We start from the raw sequence: 18,324 nt of genomic DNA, 5'->3' as shown, positions 1-18,324 counted from the left end.
AAAAAAATGGCTTTATTGTAAACATTTATTTAAAAAAATATATATAGCTTTTTGTCTTAATTTAAGATTAGGGTTAGGCAGTAGGGTTAGCGGTGTGCTTACGGCTAGGTTTAAGATTAGGGTTTGGTTTAGGTTTAAATTAGATTTCACGAATTTGTGGCTGTGCCAGCTAGTGACCACACTGCAGAGCTGCCTCCAGAACAAGATTCATGACAAAGAAAATCTAACCTGGCATTCATTCAATGAAAGACAACCCAAACACAACTAGTCAGGATTATTGACCTAAGTAGTACATGTATTACATTTCAAATGCAGTATATTTACATTATAATTGGCTATATTCAACCCATGCCAAAATTGCTTTATAAATCTAGCACAGAGATTTTTCCTGTTACACAAGTGGAATAAGGAATATATCCTCTTTTAAAAAACAATTCATATGCAGTTACTAAACTATTATGTAACAAAATGTAAATACAATATTGTTAACAGTATTATTACAGTGTTATTTCACAGGAATAAGAACAACTTAATGTAAAGTGTTACTAAAACCTGACTGTGTGCTTTATCTACCAAATTCATGACAACTATAGAAATACAAACTGAAATACATTTAATAAGACAATTATTTGAAAAGAGAAAATACTTTTGTCAGACAATACATTTATTTTTCCAATACAGTAGTCACTTGAAACACTGCACTTTAATAAAAATACTTTTGAAATCTTTACAGACAGATTATTTCACTTATAATTCACTGTATCACAATTCCAGTGGGTCAGAAGTTTACATACACGAAGTTGACTGTGTCTTTAAACAGCTTGGAAAATTCCAGAAAATGATGTCATGGCTTTAGAAGCTTCTGATAGGCTAATTGACATAATTTGAGTCAATTGGAGGTGTACCTGTGGATGTATTTCAAGGCCTACCTTCAAACTCAGTGCCTCTTTGCTTGACATCATGGGAAAATCAAAAGAAATCAGCCAAGACCTCAGAAAAAAAATGTAGACCTCCACAAGTCTGGTTCATCCTTGGGAGCAAGTTCCAAATGCCTGAAAGTACCATGTTCATCTGTATAAACAATAGTACGCAAGTATAAACACCATGGGACCATGCAGCCGTCATACCGCTCAGGAAGGAGACACATTCTGTCTCCTAGAGATGAACGTACTTTGGTGTGAAAAGTGCAAATCAATCCCAGAACAACAGCAAATGATCTTGTGAATATGCTGGAGGAAACAGGTACAAAAGTATCTATATCCACAGTAAAACGAGTCCTATATCGACATAACCTGAAAGGCCACTCAGCCACTTCTCCAAAAACGCCATAAAAAAGCCAGACTATGGTTTACAACTGCACATGGGGACAAAGATCGTACTTTTTGGAGAAATGTCCTCTGGTCTGATGAAACAAAAATAGAACTGTTTGGCCATAATGACCATCGTTATGTTTGGAGGAAAAATGTGGAGGCTTGCAAGCCGAAGAACACCATCCCAACCGTGAAGGACTGGGGTGGCAGCATCATCCAGCCAGAGTTAGGATATCCAACAGTTGGAATATTTAATCACCCGCAACCTGCATTCAGAATTACTTTCAGGGTTAGGAGACTTCCGAAAAAACACTACCTAAACCATTTAAACTGGAACAACCATTTCAGTAACGGGTGCAATAAATCTAACTACTTGGATTAGTTTAGAAAAATATACATTGTTTTTCTTTGTGTAGCAATAGATTAATCAATGTACATGTATACTGAACAAAAATATAATATATGTGTAATATAATATGTGTAAAGTGCTGATCCCATGTTTCATGTGCTGAAATAAAAGACACCAGAAATGTTCAAAACGTCCAAAAAACATATTTCTCTATAATTTCGTTCAGAAATGTGTTGACATCCCTGTTAGTGAGCATTTCTCCTTTGCAAAGATAATCCATCCACGTGACAGGTATGGCATATCAAAAAGTTGATTAAACCGCATGATCATTACACAGGTGCACCTTGTACTGGGGACAATAAAAGGACAATAAAAGGACGCCGTTTTGTCACACAACACAATGCTACAGATGTCTCACGTGTTGAGGGAGCGCGCAAACGGCATGCTGACTACAGGAATGTCCACCAGAGCTGTTGCCAGATAATTGAATGTTAATTTCTCTACCATAAGCCACCTCCAACGTTGTTTTAAAGAATTTGGCAGTACGTCCAACAGGCCTCACAACCGCAGACCATGTGTAACAACGCAAGCCCAGGACCTCCTCATCTGGCTACGTCAGGATCACAGGATGGTATGAGACCAGCTACCCAGACAGCTAATGAAACTGAGGAGTATTTCTGTCTTTAACAATGCCCTTTTGTGGGGATAAAATTATTCTGAATTGCTGGGCCTGGCTCCCCAGTGGGTGGGCCTATGCCATCACAGGCCCACTCATGGCTGCGCCCCTGCCCAGTCATGTGAAATCCATAGATTAAGGCCTATTGAATTTATTTCAATTGACTAATTTCCTTATATGAACTGTAACTGATTAAAACCTTTTACAATTGTTGCATTTATATATTTTTTTCGGTATAAAATCACAGATATTAAAAACAATCCCAAAAAATCTACCTGCAGTAGAGCATGCTGGGAAATATGATAATGATGGGTGTGGTTTTGATGGGACTGTTTTACTCTCCACAGTGTAAAACAATAACTCTAGCTATTAACAACAACACTGGGGGTTCTTTTACACCACTGAGTGTTAATTTCACTCTTACAGAGTGGATTTTATTCCTGAATCAATGTTATCAAATAAAATGTTACACTGAAAAATTAACACTGGACAAATTGCTGTGTAGCCTGTCATTACAGCCATACATTTGTAATACCTTTTTTTCATTTTCAAAATGCAAGATAGGCGAAATAAATAAACTGTTTTACACCTGCATTTGGAGCTGAAAGTCATTCATGTTAGAGATATATCATGTCACTTCTCTGGAGTCCAGAGCAAACAAAATGATATGGTCTACTTCTAGTGGAGGTTGCAGAATCAGATGAAAAGCATGTTCTTTCTGCACCTTGCATTCACTTTGGAGGGCAGCCTGCCTACAGAGTGCTCATTGCCAGCCGGGTAGCCCTGTTCTTCCTCACAATTATCATAATAAATTTGTTACATCTTCATTCCATAATATTGGAGGCAGTGTGATGTTACAGCTGCTTTTCTTTAGACATACAGTACCAGTCAAAAGTTTGGACACACATATACTCATTAAAGAGTGTTTCTTTATTTTTACTATTTTCTACATTGTAGAATAATAATGCACACATCAAAACTATGAAATAACAGAATATGGAATCATGTAGTAACCAGAAAAGTGTTAAACAAATCAAAATAGATTTTATATTTGAGAATCTTCAAAGTAGCCACCCTTTGCATTGATGACAGCTTTGCACACTCTTGAAATTCTCTCAACCAGCTTCACCTGGAATGCTTTCCAACATTCTTGAAGGAGTTCCGACATATGCTGAGCACTTGTTGGCACTTGTTGGCTGTTCTCTGTGGTCCAACTCTTCCCAAACCATCTCAATTGGGTTGAGGTCGGGTGATTGTTGAGGCCAGGTCATCTGATGCAGCACTCCACCACTCTGCTTGGTCAAATAGCCCTTACACAGCCTGGAGGTGTGTTTTGGGTCATTGTTCTGTTGAAAAACAAATGATAGACCCACTAAGCGCAAACCAGATGGGATGGAGTATCACTGCAGAATGCTGTGGTAGCCATGCTGGCTAAATGTGCCTTGAATTCTAAATAAATCAACCACAGTGTCACCAGCAAAGCACCCCCACACCATCACACCTCCTCCTCCATGCTTCACCGTGGGAACCACACATGCAGAGATGATCCCTTCACCTACTCTGCGTCTCACAAAGACACGGCGGTTGGAACCAAAAATCTCAAATTTGGACTCATAGGAAAGATTTCCACCGGTCTAATGTCTATTGTTCGTGTTTCTTGGCCCAAGCAATTCTCTTATTTTCATTGGTGTCCTTTAGTAGTGGTTTCTTTGCAGTAATTATACCATGAAGGCCTGATTCACGCAGTCTCCCCTGAACAGTTGATGTTGAGATGTCTGTTACTTGAACTCTGTGAAGCATTTATTTGGGCTGCAATTTCTGAGGCTGGTATCTCTAATGAACTTATCTTCTGCAGCAGAGGTAACTCTGATTTTTCCTTTCCTGTGGCAGTCCTCATGAGAGCCAGTTTCATCATAGAACTTGATGGGTTTTTTGACTGCAGTTGAAGAAACTTTCAAAGTTCTTGACATTTTCCGGATTGACTGACCTTCACGTCTTCAAGTAATAATGGACTGTTTATCTTTGCTTATTTGAGCTGTTCTTGCCATAATATGGACTTGGGCTATCTTCTGTATACCATCCCTTCCCTGTCACAACACAACTGATTGGCTCAAACACATTAGGAAGGAAAGAAATTCCACAAATTAACATTTAAGAAGGCACACCTGTTAATTGAAATGCATTCCAGGTGACTACCTCATGAAGCTGGTTGAGAGAATGTCAAGAGTGTGCAAAGCTGTCATCAAGACAAAGGGTGGCTACTTTGAAGATTCTATAAAATATAAAATACAATGTAGAAAATAGTGAAAATAAAGAAAAACCCTTGAATGAGTAGGTGTGTCCAAACTTTTGACTGGTACTGTATTTCCAGTAGCCACCCAAACTAGGCCTATCTGAACTATTAAACTGTTAAGTCAAATCGCCAGGTAGCCTATTGTTCTGGCAAAGATGAGTCAGTAGCAGATTGATAAACTGTATTTTATATATATGGTGGAATTGAAACAAGTTCCTTCTGGTCACAAATCTGGATATGTGCGCCCGCCTTTGTGCGGGAATGCTGATGACTGGTCATTGGTCAACAATCAACAGGTGCAACTTTTTGCTTCTGAAGAATATTTCAGATTTTAATGGAGACTTGCGGGCAATGGGTTCAGACCGTCAAGGACAAAAATTGTATGCCAAAAAAAAACATTTTGGGGGAAAATATAGGCTATCACCACTGAAAAGGGCATTTTGGAGACGGGCAATGGGGCATGTGCTCTGCACCGTAGTGATGAGCGATTAACCAATATTTTTTAAATTCGGTTTTTAAACAACTAATTGACTGACTTGGTTCAATTATTTGAATTCTATTTCTTTCTTTTTTTTCCTGTGAGCTCAATGCGCACATTGTTGAGTTTATCTGTAGATAAACCAGATTAAACCCGAACTGTGCAATGTAGTAGGGAGTTGTAGTTTCCAACAGGCCAATATTCTACATACAGTAATTTATCGCAGAAAACATGGTAATTAACTGCAATGACCATAATTCATTGCATGCCTACTTCTCAGGCTGTGTTTCTTTTACTCCTGCTATGTAAAAGTGACAGAAAAATGCGTGCTTGAGGGATAGAGAGCAAATTCTTCAAGAGGTATCTTTACCTGAAAATACATGATCTAAGTGATTGGTAGGTGGTATTCAGCAGTCATAAAAGTATGCCTTATTTACTTTTGAGAACTACAAAAATGTGTATTTAATCAGACAGCATTGGCAGCAGCTCTATAGAGATGAGATGATGACTTGGAATTAAATAATAAAGTCATCAAATAAAACAGATGTAATATACACAACAACTGAAATATTTTATTGAAGTAAAGTAATGTGAATAAATTATGGTTAATAAGTTATAAGCACTAATGGGCAGACACTACCATCAATGGGTTTTTATTCAAATCAAATCAGATTTATTTATATAGCGCTTCTTACATCAGCTGATATCTCAAAGTGCTGTACGGAAACCCAGCCTAAAATCCCAAACAGCAAGCAATGCAGGTGTAGACGCACGGTGGCTAGGAAAAACTCCCTAGAAAGGCCAAAACCTAGGAAGAAACCTAGAGAGGAACCAGGCTAAGAGGACAAACCATTCACAGAGACAAACTGATATCTTTCCGACAGATAAGATCTACACCAGGCCAGAACTTGTCCGTTTAGACCAATTTGGGTTTCCAATCTCTCCAAAAGAATGTGGTGGTCGATGGTATCAAAAGCAGCACTTCACAAGTGCAGTCTCAGTGCTATGATGGGGTCTAAAACTAGACTGAAGCATTTTCTATACATTGTTTGTCTTCAGGAAGGCAATGAGTTGCTGCGCAACAGCTTTTTCTAAAACTTTTGAGTGGAATGGAAGATTCGATATAGGCCGATAGTTTTTTAGATTTTCTGGGTCAAGGTTTGGCTTTTCAAGAGAGGCTTTATTACTGCCACTTTTAGTGAGTTTGGTACACATCCGGTGGATAGAGAGCCGTTTACTATGTTCAACATAGGAGGGCCAAGCACAGGAAGCAGTTCTTTCAGTAGTTTAGTTGGAATAGGGTCCAGTATGCAGCTTGAAGGTTTAGAGGCCATGATTATTTTCATCATTGTGTCAAGAGTTATAATACTAAAACACTCGAGTGTCTCTCTTGATCCTACGTCCTGGCAGAGTTGTGCAGACTCAGGACAACTGAGCTTTGGAGGAATACGCAGTCCGTAATTTGCTTTCTAATGATCATGATCTTTTCCTCAAAGAAGTTCATGAATTTATTACTGCTGAAGTGAAAGCCATCCTCTCTTGGGAAATGCTGCTTTTTAGTTAGCTTTGCGACAGTATCAAAAATAAATTTTGGATTGTTCTTATTTTCCTCCATTAAGTTGGAAAAATAGGATGATCGAGCAGCAGTGACGGCTCTTCGATACTGTACGGTACTGTCTTTCCAAGCTAGTCGGAAGACTTCCAGTTTGGTGTGGCGCCATTTCCGTTCCAATTTTCTGGAAGCTTGCTTCAGAGCTCGGGTATTTTCTGTATACCAGGGAGCTAGTTTCTTATGACAAATGTTTTTAGTTTTTAGGGGTGCAACTGCATCTAGGGTATTGCGCAAGGTTAAATTGAGTTCCTCAGTTAGGTGGTTAACTGATTTTTGTCTTCTGACGTCCTTGGGTAGGCAGAGGGAGTCTGGAAGGGCATCAAGGAATCTTTGGGTTGTCTGAGAATTTATAGCACGACTTTTGATGCTCCTTAGTTGGAGTCTGAGCAGATTATTTGTTGCGATTGCAAACATAATAAAATGGTGGTCCGATAGTCCAGGATTATGAGGAAAAACATTAAAATCCACAACATTTATTCCATGGGACAAAACTAGGTCCAGAGTATGACTGTGACAGTGAGTAGGTCCAGAGACATGTTGGACAAAACCCACTGAGTCGATGATGGCTCCGAAAGCCTTTTGGAGTGGGTCTGTGGACTTTTCCATGTGAATATTAAAATCACCAAAAATTAGAATATTATCTGCTATGACTACAAGGTCCAATAGGAATTCAGGGAACTCAGTGAGGAACGCTGTATATGGCCCAGGAGGCCTGTAAACAGTAGCTATAAAAAGTGATTGAGTAGGCTGCATAGATTTCATGACTAGAAGCTCAAAAGACAAAAACGTCATTTTATTTTTGGTAAATTGAAATTTGCTATCGTAAATGTTAGCAACACCTCCGCCTTTGCGGGATGCACGGGGGATATGGTCACTAGTGTAACCAGGGGGTGAGGCCTCATTTAACACAGTAAATTCATCAGGATTAAGCCATGTTTCAGTCAGGCTAATCACATCAAGATTATGATCAGTGATAAGTTCATTGACTAGAACTGCCTTTGAAGTGAGGGATCTAACATTAAGTAGCCCTATTAATTGTTTTAATTGCTTCTGTGTTGTTACAGCATTCAATCCACATAACGCATAGTGCATTTAATGTCAAAAATATCGAACCGACTTCAGAAAACACTAATTGTTTAGCACTACTGCACAGGTAGAGCCCTATTGGTGCACGTGCCTGTAGGCCTACATTACTGACGAGTGACAATGACTATGCATTGCAAACAGCCGCGAACTGGTACAGTCAGTGGCGACCCGTCACTCAGGGCAGGTAGGGCAGAGCCCCACCTGTTTTGAGTCCCACCTAACAAGCTAAAAATAATAATAATATATATATTCACTACCGTTCCAAAGTTTGGGGTCACTTAGAAATTTCCTTGTTTTTGAAAGAAAAGCACATTTTTGTCCTTTAAAATAACATCAAATTGATCAGAAATACAGTGTAGACATTGTTAATGTTTTCAATGACTGTTGTAGCTGGAAACGGCTGATTTTTTTAATGGAATATCTCCATAGGGGTACAGAGTCCCATTATCAGCAACCATCACTCTGGTGTTCCAATGGCACGTTGTGTTAGCTAATCCAAGTTTATCATTTTAAAAGGCTAATTGATCATTTGAAAACCCTTTTGCAATTATGTTAGCACAGCTGAAAACTGTTGTTCTGATTAAAGAAGCAATACAACTGGCCTTCTTTAGACTAGTTGAGTATCTGGAGCATCAGCATTTGTGGGTCCAATCCAAAATTACATCTAGAATCGGCTTCCTATTTCGCAACAAAGCCTCCTTCACTCATGCTGCCAAACATACCCTCGTAAAACTGACTATCCTACCGATCCTTGACTTCGGCGATGTCATTTACAAAATAGCCTCCAACACTCTACTCAGCAAATTGGATGTAGTCTATCACAGTGCCATCTGTTTTGTCACTAAAGCCCCATATACTACCCACCACTGCGACTTGTATGCTCTCGTTGGCTGGCCCTTGCTACATATCCGTTGCCAAACCCACTGGCTCCAGGTCATCTATAAGTCTTTGCTAGGTAAAGCCCTGCCTTATCTCAGCTCACTGGTCACCAAAGCAACTCCCACCCGTAGCACTTGCTCCAGCAGGTATATTTCACTGGTCATCCCCAGAGCCAACACATACTTTAGCCGCCTTTCCTTCCAGTTCTCTGCTGCCAATGACTGGAACGAATTGTAAAAGTCACTGAAGCTGGAGACTTATATCTCCCTCACTAACTATAAGCATCAGCTGTCAGAGCAGCTTACCGATCACTGCACCTGTACACAGCCCATCTGTAAATAGCCCACCCAATTACCTCATCCCCATGTTATTTTTTTGCTCTTTTGCACCCCAGTATCTCTACTTGCACATCATCATCTGCACATCTATCACTCCAGTGTTAATGCTAAATTGTAATTATATCTCCACTATGGCCTATTTATTGCCTTACCTCCCTAATCTTACTACATTTGCACACACTGTACATAGATTTTTCTATTGTGTTATTGACTGTACGTCTGTTTATCCCATGTGTAACTCTGTGTTGTTGTTTTTGTCGCACTGTTTGCTTTATCTTGGCCAGGTCGCAGTTGTAAATGAGAACTTGTTCTCAACTGGTCTACCTGGTTAAATAAAGGCGAAATAAAAAAAGTATTGCCCTGACGACTATGTCTGCTTTAATGCTATTGGGCAAGTCATGGTAAATCTGTCCAGTAAAGAAAACCCTGCTTTTCACATTGGATAAACGAGACCGTCGTCATTAAGCACACCCCTCGAACCCCACCCATTGTGCACTGTGCATCAATTCTGCATTACTCTGAAATATTTTGCCACAAATTGATTAATTCCAATAACTGACCACTAAAAAGTGGTCTATTTTGCATATCCCTGATTTGAGTAATGGAATTTTCATTTCGTTTTTAACACTTCATTAAACAGTATTTAGAAATAATTATGTTTCAGCTCAGTGCTGACCTAATTAGAGTTTTTAAATCTATATAGGTCAAATGTATATTCTGCATATGATATAATGTCTTGAAGATGTATGCACCAAAGCCTGCTTCATTCATATTGATCAGCAGAAAAATGAATGACAGTCAGATACAATGTTACACTCCATTTGTCAACCTAACCTAGTTACCGTCTCACCATCTCCAAGCTGCTTCAAAGAAACCCATACAATCGATAGGCCTAGCTCTATAGAGCACACAATATAAACCCTGTGGCAAAAGTGTAATCTATTCTACATTCATTCTTGTGATTAGATCAACCTTGCAGAATGAAGGCCCTCCCATCCACTGAGAGAGATACCCTATGATCCACTGATATTATCATGGATTGTTTAACTAATAGTCAAATGTATGACCCCAAAAAACCATCTGGGTCAGAGGGTTTAGACCCTTACTGTCATGCAGAGTGGAACAGGTGAACCCAAGAGCAGACTCAGACGAGGAGACTGGGATGAGGTAACCATGGTATTTATTGAAACACAGGGGGGGGGGGATTGAGTGCAGGCCAGGGGTGGGTTGCAGGAAACCAGGTGCGGAGGCTGAGGGTGAGGAAAGAGGTGTTGGGACAGGGTAAGCAGGTCCGGAGGGGAATCCAAGGGAGCGTAAAGTGAGGAATCCAGGACAGAGTTGCAGGACTGACAAGAAGTCGGACTGGAGACAGGGACCAGAATCCGAGCAGGCAGAACTGTAGCGGAAAGCAAAACAGCATCAGGCAAGGGAAACCAGGAACAAACAGCTAGAAACATGGGCTGACTGAGCAGAGATTACAATCTGGCAGTGTGGAGGTGGCAGGACTGAGTATTTGTAGTCTTGATTATGGAACAGATTGCAGCTGGTGGGGATCTGCTCTGACTCGAGCACACCTGTCTCTGCCCACACAATCACACACACACACACACAGCGGGAGAGGGAGAAAGCACTGGGGGAATGGCGGCAGGTCAAGGAGACACAGGATGAGCACTAGAGGGCGTGACAGGACTAGATGTGACATTTTCTTATTTAAGGTCGCTGCCTCTATCAGCGCCAAGCCTATCTCTGACCTTTTTAACGTGTCTCTCCTCTCTGGGGAGGTTCCCATTGCTTTGAAGGCAGCCACGGTTCGTTCTTTATTTAAAGGGGGAGATCAAGCTGATCCTAACTGTTATAGGCCTATTTCTATTTTGCCCTGTTTGTCAAAGTGTTGGAAAAACTTGTCAATAATCAACTGACTGGCTTTCTTGATGTCTATAGTATTCTCTCTGGTATACAATCTAGTTTCCGCTCAGGTTATGGATGTGTCACTGCAACCTTAAAGGTCCTCAATGATGTCCCCATTGCCCTTGATTCTAAGTAATGTTGTGCTGCTATTTTTATTGACTTGGCCAAAGCTTTTGATATGGTAGACCATTCCATTCTTGTGGGCCGTCTCTGAGGGGTCTTTGGCCTGGTTTGCGAACTACTTCTCTCAAAGAGTGCATTGTATAAAGTCAGAACATCTGCTGTCTCAGCCACTGCCTGTCACCAAGGGTGTACCCCACGTTTTTCTCAATTTACATCAACAACATAGCTCAGGCAGTAGGAAGCTCTCTCATCCATTTATATGCAGATGATACAGTCTTGTACTCAGCTGGCCCCTCCCGGGTTTTTATGTTAAACTCTCTACAACAAAGATTTCTTTCTTAGTGTCCAACAAGCTTTCTCTGCCCTCAACCTTATTCTGAACAAAACAAAGGTCATGTGGTTTGATAAGAAGTATGCCTCTCTCCCCACAGGAGTGAATACTATCTCTGAGGGTTTAGAGCTTGAGGTAGTCACCTCATACAAGTACTTGGGAGTATGGCTAGACAGTACACTGTCCTCACTCCCCCCTATCTGAGATATCTACTGCAGCCGTCATCCTTCACATACAACACCCGTTCTGCCAGTCACATTCTTTTAAAGGTCCCCAAAGCACACACATCCTTGGGTCGCTCGTCTTTTCAGTTTACTGCAGCAAACACTCCAACTGGACAGTTTTATCTCAATCTCTTCATTCAAAGACTCAATCATGGACACTCTTACTGACAGTTGTGGCTGCTTTGCGTGATGTATTGTTGTCTCTACCTTCTTGCCCTTTGTGCTCTTGTCTGTGCCCAATAATGTTTGTATCCTGTTTTGTGCTGCTACCATGTTGTGCTGCTGCCATGTTGTGTTGCTACCATGTTATTGTCATGTTGTGTTGCTACCATGCTGTGTTGTCATGTGTTGCTGCTATGCTATGTTGTTGTCTTAGGTCTCTCTTTATGTAGTGTTGTGTTGTCTCTCTTGTCGTGACGTGTGTTTTGTCCTATGTTTTTATTTAATTTATAAATATACAGTGGGGAGAACAAGTATTTGATACACTGCCGATTTTGCAGGTTTTCCTACTTACAAAGCATGTAGAGGTCTGTCATTTTTATCATAGGTACACTTCAACTGTGAGAGACGGAATCTAAAACAAAAATCCAGAAAATCACATTGTATGATTTTTAAGTAATTCATTTGCATTTTATTGCATGACAGAAGTATTTGATCACCTACCAACCAGTAAGAATTCCGGCTCTCACAGACCTGTTAGTTTTTCTTTAAGAAGCCCTCCTGTTCTCCACTCATTACCTGTATTAACTGCACCTGTTTGAACTCGTTACCTGTATAAAAGACACCTGTCCACACACTCAATCAAACAGACTCCAACCTCTCCACAATGGCCAAGACCAGAGAGCTGTGTAAGGACATCAGGGATATAATTGTAGACCTGCACAAGGCTGGGATGGGCTACAGGACAATAGGCAAGCAGCTTGGTGAGAAGGCAACAACTGTTGGCGAAATTATTAGAAAATGGAAGAAGTTCAAGATGACGGTCAATCACCCTCGGTCTGGGGCTCCATGCAAGATCTCACCTCGTGCGGCATCAATGATCATGAGGAAGGTGAGGGATCAGCCCAGAACTACACTGCAGGACCTGGTCAATGACCTGAAGAGAGCTGGGACCACAGTCTCAAAGAAAACCATTAGTAACACACTACGCCATCATGGATTAAAATCCTGCAGCGCACGCAAGGTCCCCCTGCTCAAGCCAGCGCATGTCCAGGCCCGTCTGAAGTTTGCCAATGACCATCTGGATGATCCAGAGGAGGAATGGGAGAAGGTCATGTGGTCTGATGAGACAAAACTAGAGCTTTTTGGTTCAAACTCCACTCGCCGTGTTTGGAGGAAGAAGAAGGATGAGTACAACCCCAAGAACACCATCCCAACCGTGAAGCATGGAGGTGGAAACATCATTCTTTGGGGATGCTTTTCTGCAAAGGGGACAGGACGACTGCACCGTATTGAGGGGAGGATGGATGGGGCCATGTATCGCGAGATCTTGGCCAACAACCTCCTTCCCTCAGTAAGAGCATTGAAGATGGGTCGTGGCTGGGTCTTCCAGCATGACAACGACCCGAAACACACAGCCAGGGCAACTAAGGAGTGGCTCCGTAAGAAGCATCTCAAGGTCCTGGAGTGGCCTAGCCAGTCTCCAGACCTGAACCCAATAGAAAATCTTTGGAGGGAGCTGAAAGTCCGTATTGCCCAGCGACAGCCCCGAAACCTGAAGGATCTGGAGAAGGTCTGTATGGAGGAGTGGGCCAAAATCCCTGCTGCAGTGTGTGCAAACCTGGTCAAGAACTACAGGAAACGTATGATCTCTGTAATTGCAAACAAAGGTTTCTGTACCAAATATTAAGTTCTGCTTTTCTGATGTATCAAATACTTATGTCATGCAATAAAATGCAAACTAATTACTTAAAAATCATACAATGTGATTTTCTGGATTTTTGTTTTAGATTCCGTCTCTCACAGTTGAAGTGTACCTATGATAAAAATGACAGACCTCTACATGCTTTGTAAGTAGGAAAACCTGCAAAATCGGCAGTGTATCAAATACTTCTTCTCCCCACTGTATATATTTTTATCCTCCCGCAGTAGGCCGTCATTGTAATTAAGAATTTATTCTTAACCTGACTTGCCTAGTTAAATAAAGGTTAAATAAAATAAAACAAATAAAATGTAGGCCAAGTACAAGTGTCATTGTGATTATTATTTGTATTCATGTCAAGTTATTCTGTTGCTTGTTTTAATATTTACTGTCAGTTGTAGCCTGACCACATTCAGTTATAAAAGCACTGTTCAATATGGGTGCTTTCATCAAAATGGGTAGACTTAAATAGCTGATATTATTGATAAAATGTTAGACTGCACCAACTAAACTTGAATTTGTGGTTGTTGTAGAACTACTGTCTGTGCTGCTGATAATAGAGGTCAAATGACTCAAGCCTAGATCTAGGACAGGGAGCAACAGACACCCAACCCTCAAGCCCCTTTCCTCCCGTGGTCCACCCGTTGCTAGGTGATGAATAACGAAGTTGCTTGGTTACAGGCCTAGTATCCACATAAACCGTCTTTATCTGTTAGTCACGTGACCAAGCTTGAATAGCAGCAGCAGTAAAAAGGAGTAGGACACAGCTGCCCCAATGGGGGATGTGACTGAGGCTTCCCTCCAAGTCCAAGTTCCTTGTTTTTATTTTCTCTTATACTGATTTATAGAGGAAACAGTTATAACCTCCTTTCTCTATCTATGGTGGTAGGATGAGCTGGAGAAGAACAAAATGTGGTGGAAAGAATTGTGAGAAGGATGGGTTAAACAAAGGTTTCTGTACCAAATATTAAGTTCTGCTTTTCTGATGTATCAAATACTTATGTCATGCAATAAAATGCAAACTAATTACTTAAAAATCATACAATGTGATTTTCTGGATTTTTGTTTTAGATTCCGTCTCTCACAGTTGAAGTGTACCTATGATAAAAATGACAGACCTCTACATGCTTTGTAAGTAGGAAAACCTGCAAAATCGGCAGTGTATCAAATACTTCTTCTCCCCACTGTATATATTTTTATCCTCCCGCAGTAGGCCGTCATTGTAATTAAGAATTTATTCTTAACCTGACTTGCCTAGTTAAATAAAGGTTAAATAAAATAAAACAAATAAAATGTAGGCCAAGTACAAGTGTCATTGTGATTATTATTTGTATTCATGTCAAGTTATTCTGTTGCTTGTTTTAATATTTACTGTCAGTTGTAGCCTGACCACATTCAGTTATAAAAGCACTGTTCAATATGGGTGCTTTCATCAAAATGGGTAGACTTAAATAGCTGATATTATTGATAAAATGTTAGACTGCACCAACTAAACTTGAATTTGTGGTTGTTGTAGAACTACTGTCTGTGCTGCTGATAATAGAGGTCAAATGACTCAAGCCTAGATCTAGGACAGGGAGCAACAGACACCCAACCCTCAAGCCCCTTTCCTCCCGTGGTCCACCCGTTGCTAGGTGATGAATAACGAAGTTGCTTGGTTACAGGCCTAGTATCCACATAAACCGTCTTTATCTGTTAGTCACGTGACCAAGCTTGAATAGCAGCAGCAGTAAAAAGGAGTAGGACACAGCTGCCCCAATGGGGGATGTGACTGAGGCTTCCCTCCAAGTCCAAGTTCCTTGTTTTTATTTTCTCTTATACTGATTTATAGAGGAAACAGTTATAACCTCCTTTCTCTATCTATGGTGGTAGGATGAGCTGGAGAAGAACAAAATGTGGTGGAAAGAATTGTGAGAAGGATGGGTTAAACAAAGGTTTCTGTACCAAATATTAAGTTCTGCTTTTCTGATGTATCAAATACTTATGTCATGCAATAAAATGCAAACTAATTACTTAAAAATCATACAATGTGATTTTCTGGATTTTTGTTTTAGATTCCGTCTCTCACAGTTGAAGTGTACCTATGATAAAAATGACAGACCTCTACATGCTTTGTAAGTAGGAAAACCTGCAAAATCGGCAGTGTATCAAATACTTCTTCTCCCCACTGTATATATTTTTATCCTCCCGCAGTAGGCCGTCATTGTAATTAAGAATTTATTCTTAACCTGACTTGCCTAGTTAAATAAAGGTTAAATAAAATAAAACAAATAAAATGTAGGCCAAGTACAAGTGTCATTGTGATTATTATTTGTATTCATGTCAAGTTATTCTGTTGCTTGTTTTAATATTTACTGTCAGTTGTAGCCTGACCACATTCAGTTATAAAAGCACTGTTCAATATGGGTGCTTTCATCAAAATGGGTAGACTTAAATAGCTGATATTATTGATAAAATGTTAGACTGCACCAACTAAACTTGAATTTGTGGTTGTTGTAGAACTACTGTCTGTGCTGCTGATAATAGAGGTCAAATGACTCAAGCCTAGATCTAGGACAGGGAGCAACAGACACCCAACCCTCAAGCCCCTTTCCTCCCGTGGTCCACCCGTTGCTAGGTGATGAATAACGAAGTTGCTTGGTTACAGGCCTAGTATCCACATAAACCGTCTTTATCTGTTAGTCACGTGACCAAGCTTGAATAGCAGCAGCAGTAAAAAGGAGTAGGACACAGCTGCCCCAATGGGGGATGTGACTGAGGCTTCCCTCCAAGTCCAAGTTCCTTGTTTTTATTTTCTCTTATACTGATTTATAGAGGAAACAGTTATAACCTCCTTTCTCTATCTATGGTGGTAGGATGAGCTGGAGAAGAACAAAATGTGGTGGAAAGAATTGTGAGAAGGATGGGTTAAACCTTGACTTTTGACAAACAAATGCCAAACAATGCATGTGGTATGGCAGTTTACACTAACTTTTTGATGCATTGCTATGGCTTCATGATTTCTTTGGATAAGAGGAAAAAAATGTCCATAAAAAAATGATTGTATGTCATTCAACATGCAGCAGCGAAGTGGAAAGGCTCAGCGGCCTTTCCACTTTTTAGCACCCTGGTTGCTAACCACATGGGACTCAATGGCAACTATACACACTATCCCCGTAGGGTTATAAATGATACCCCCATTATCTGCTCCAGAAGCCACTGAGAGAAGAACACTAGAAAAACACAAAGTTGTTTATCATGAAAAGGTCTATTTTTATCACCTCTATAAAAAGCTATTTAAGATTTATGCCCTACAGTGGAATATGTTTTTTAAGCATGAACGGTAATAAGAAGTAAGCCACAGATACTGTAGACATGGCTGTTGATTTCAAAATCCACTTTGAAAGCTTTTATCATAATCATAAAGTCCTTAAAGCTTTAATATGTTCACGGAGATAACCAGTATAGGCCAACAACTGCTTTTTGACTGCATTGGAAAAACATGAGTGCGATCTGTAGATTCCATAGAGGACCACACCCGTCCAGCTGCTGTTTAACTTCAGGGCTCCTCCCTCATCTGTTGCGGTGTGGGGACCTCCCCCTGGAATTGTATAGGCATGAGACCACACGTCTTGTTCTGCTCCTTCTACAGTGTACCTAAATCTCACTCACACTTACTGTATTAACCCACAATTGACATAAATCTTTGTTTCTTGGTAGCTTACCCAGTGAGCAAAACTCATCAAAAATATGTAATTTCAACCAGTTTTTCTCACAGGGTATATTTAGAATATTCCAAAATAAAGCTCTAAAGACAAACAAATTGCTTGTGTCACAGATACTTTTTAGTGGATTTTACAGAGGGACTGTATCAAAGCAATTATTCACTTTACAGTATTCTTTGTTGTTGTTGTATGATTTAATCTTTATTTCACTAGGCAAGTCAGTTAAGAACTTACAATGACTTTGTAGAACAACCTGATGTAAGCTTTTATTTATATATCTGCCAGACAAAATCCAGTACTCAGGATAGTCTGACAATGCAGGCTTTTCAAACCTCGGTTGTTGTGTAATCCTTCAGGACAGTCTGTGTGGTGATGTAGACTTATCAGGAAACTCAGACCTGAGCCCTTAAAGTCAATACATGTTTGGTCATTATGGCTATATTCAATTGGATAGATAGCAGAAAGGAAAACTGCTTCCTTAACAGGAATACACTCAGGCCAGCCCAGTGCATTCAGGAGCAAGACACGGTGATCACGTGATCAGCCCAGGGGATGACGTTATCATTGCAGAGAATATAGGACAAAGAGGGAGGAGAGATAGGAGGAGAAAAATAGGCTTTAGCAGCATCATTGGACCACTGGCTCAGCTTCAGTGAGATAGGTCCTTCCCTGATTCTGTCATTTTAAATTATTTATCTGGTACTGTTCCCTAAAAGGACTTTGGCCATAAATCTATATATAACCGTAATTTAAGATGTGGGTATGTGTTTTAAGTTGTCTTATGGTGATAGATTGGAAGGTTTCTTTGAGCATTCTGACCTTCAGTAGCTTCCAACACTCCCGTTGATTTGCAGTCAATAATCCTAATGCTAAAGCTGTCCCTACACCTAAATATTGGATTGCTCACTCTCAAGGGTATTCATGATAAGATGCATTTTTAATTGGGGTGAACTATATATTCAAACAGCGTGACACTGGACATAGGGTCAATTCACTACCTTCCATTCCCTGAATTACATAACATTTAATAATTCTCATAATTCACAATTAGAAAAATACTAAATTAGCATAAAAGCTTCGTTTAAAAAATGTAATTTTCACACTCAAATTGGCGAATTACACAACGCATACTGCCTGTGCATAAATCTGGAA

This window comes from Salvelinus alpinus, chromosome 17, assembly GCF_045679555.1.
Source record: "Salvelinus alpinus chromosome 17, SLU_Salpinus.1, whole genome shotgun sequence".
NCBI lineage: Eukaryota > Metazoa > Chordata > Actinopteri > Salmoniformes > Salmonidae > Salvelinus > Salvelinus alpinus.
The sequence above is the reverse complement of the archived record's forward strand: the minus strand, read 5'-3'. Positions refer to the sequence as shown.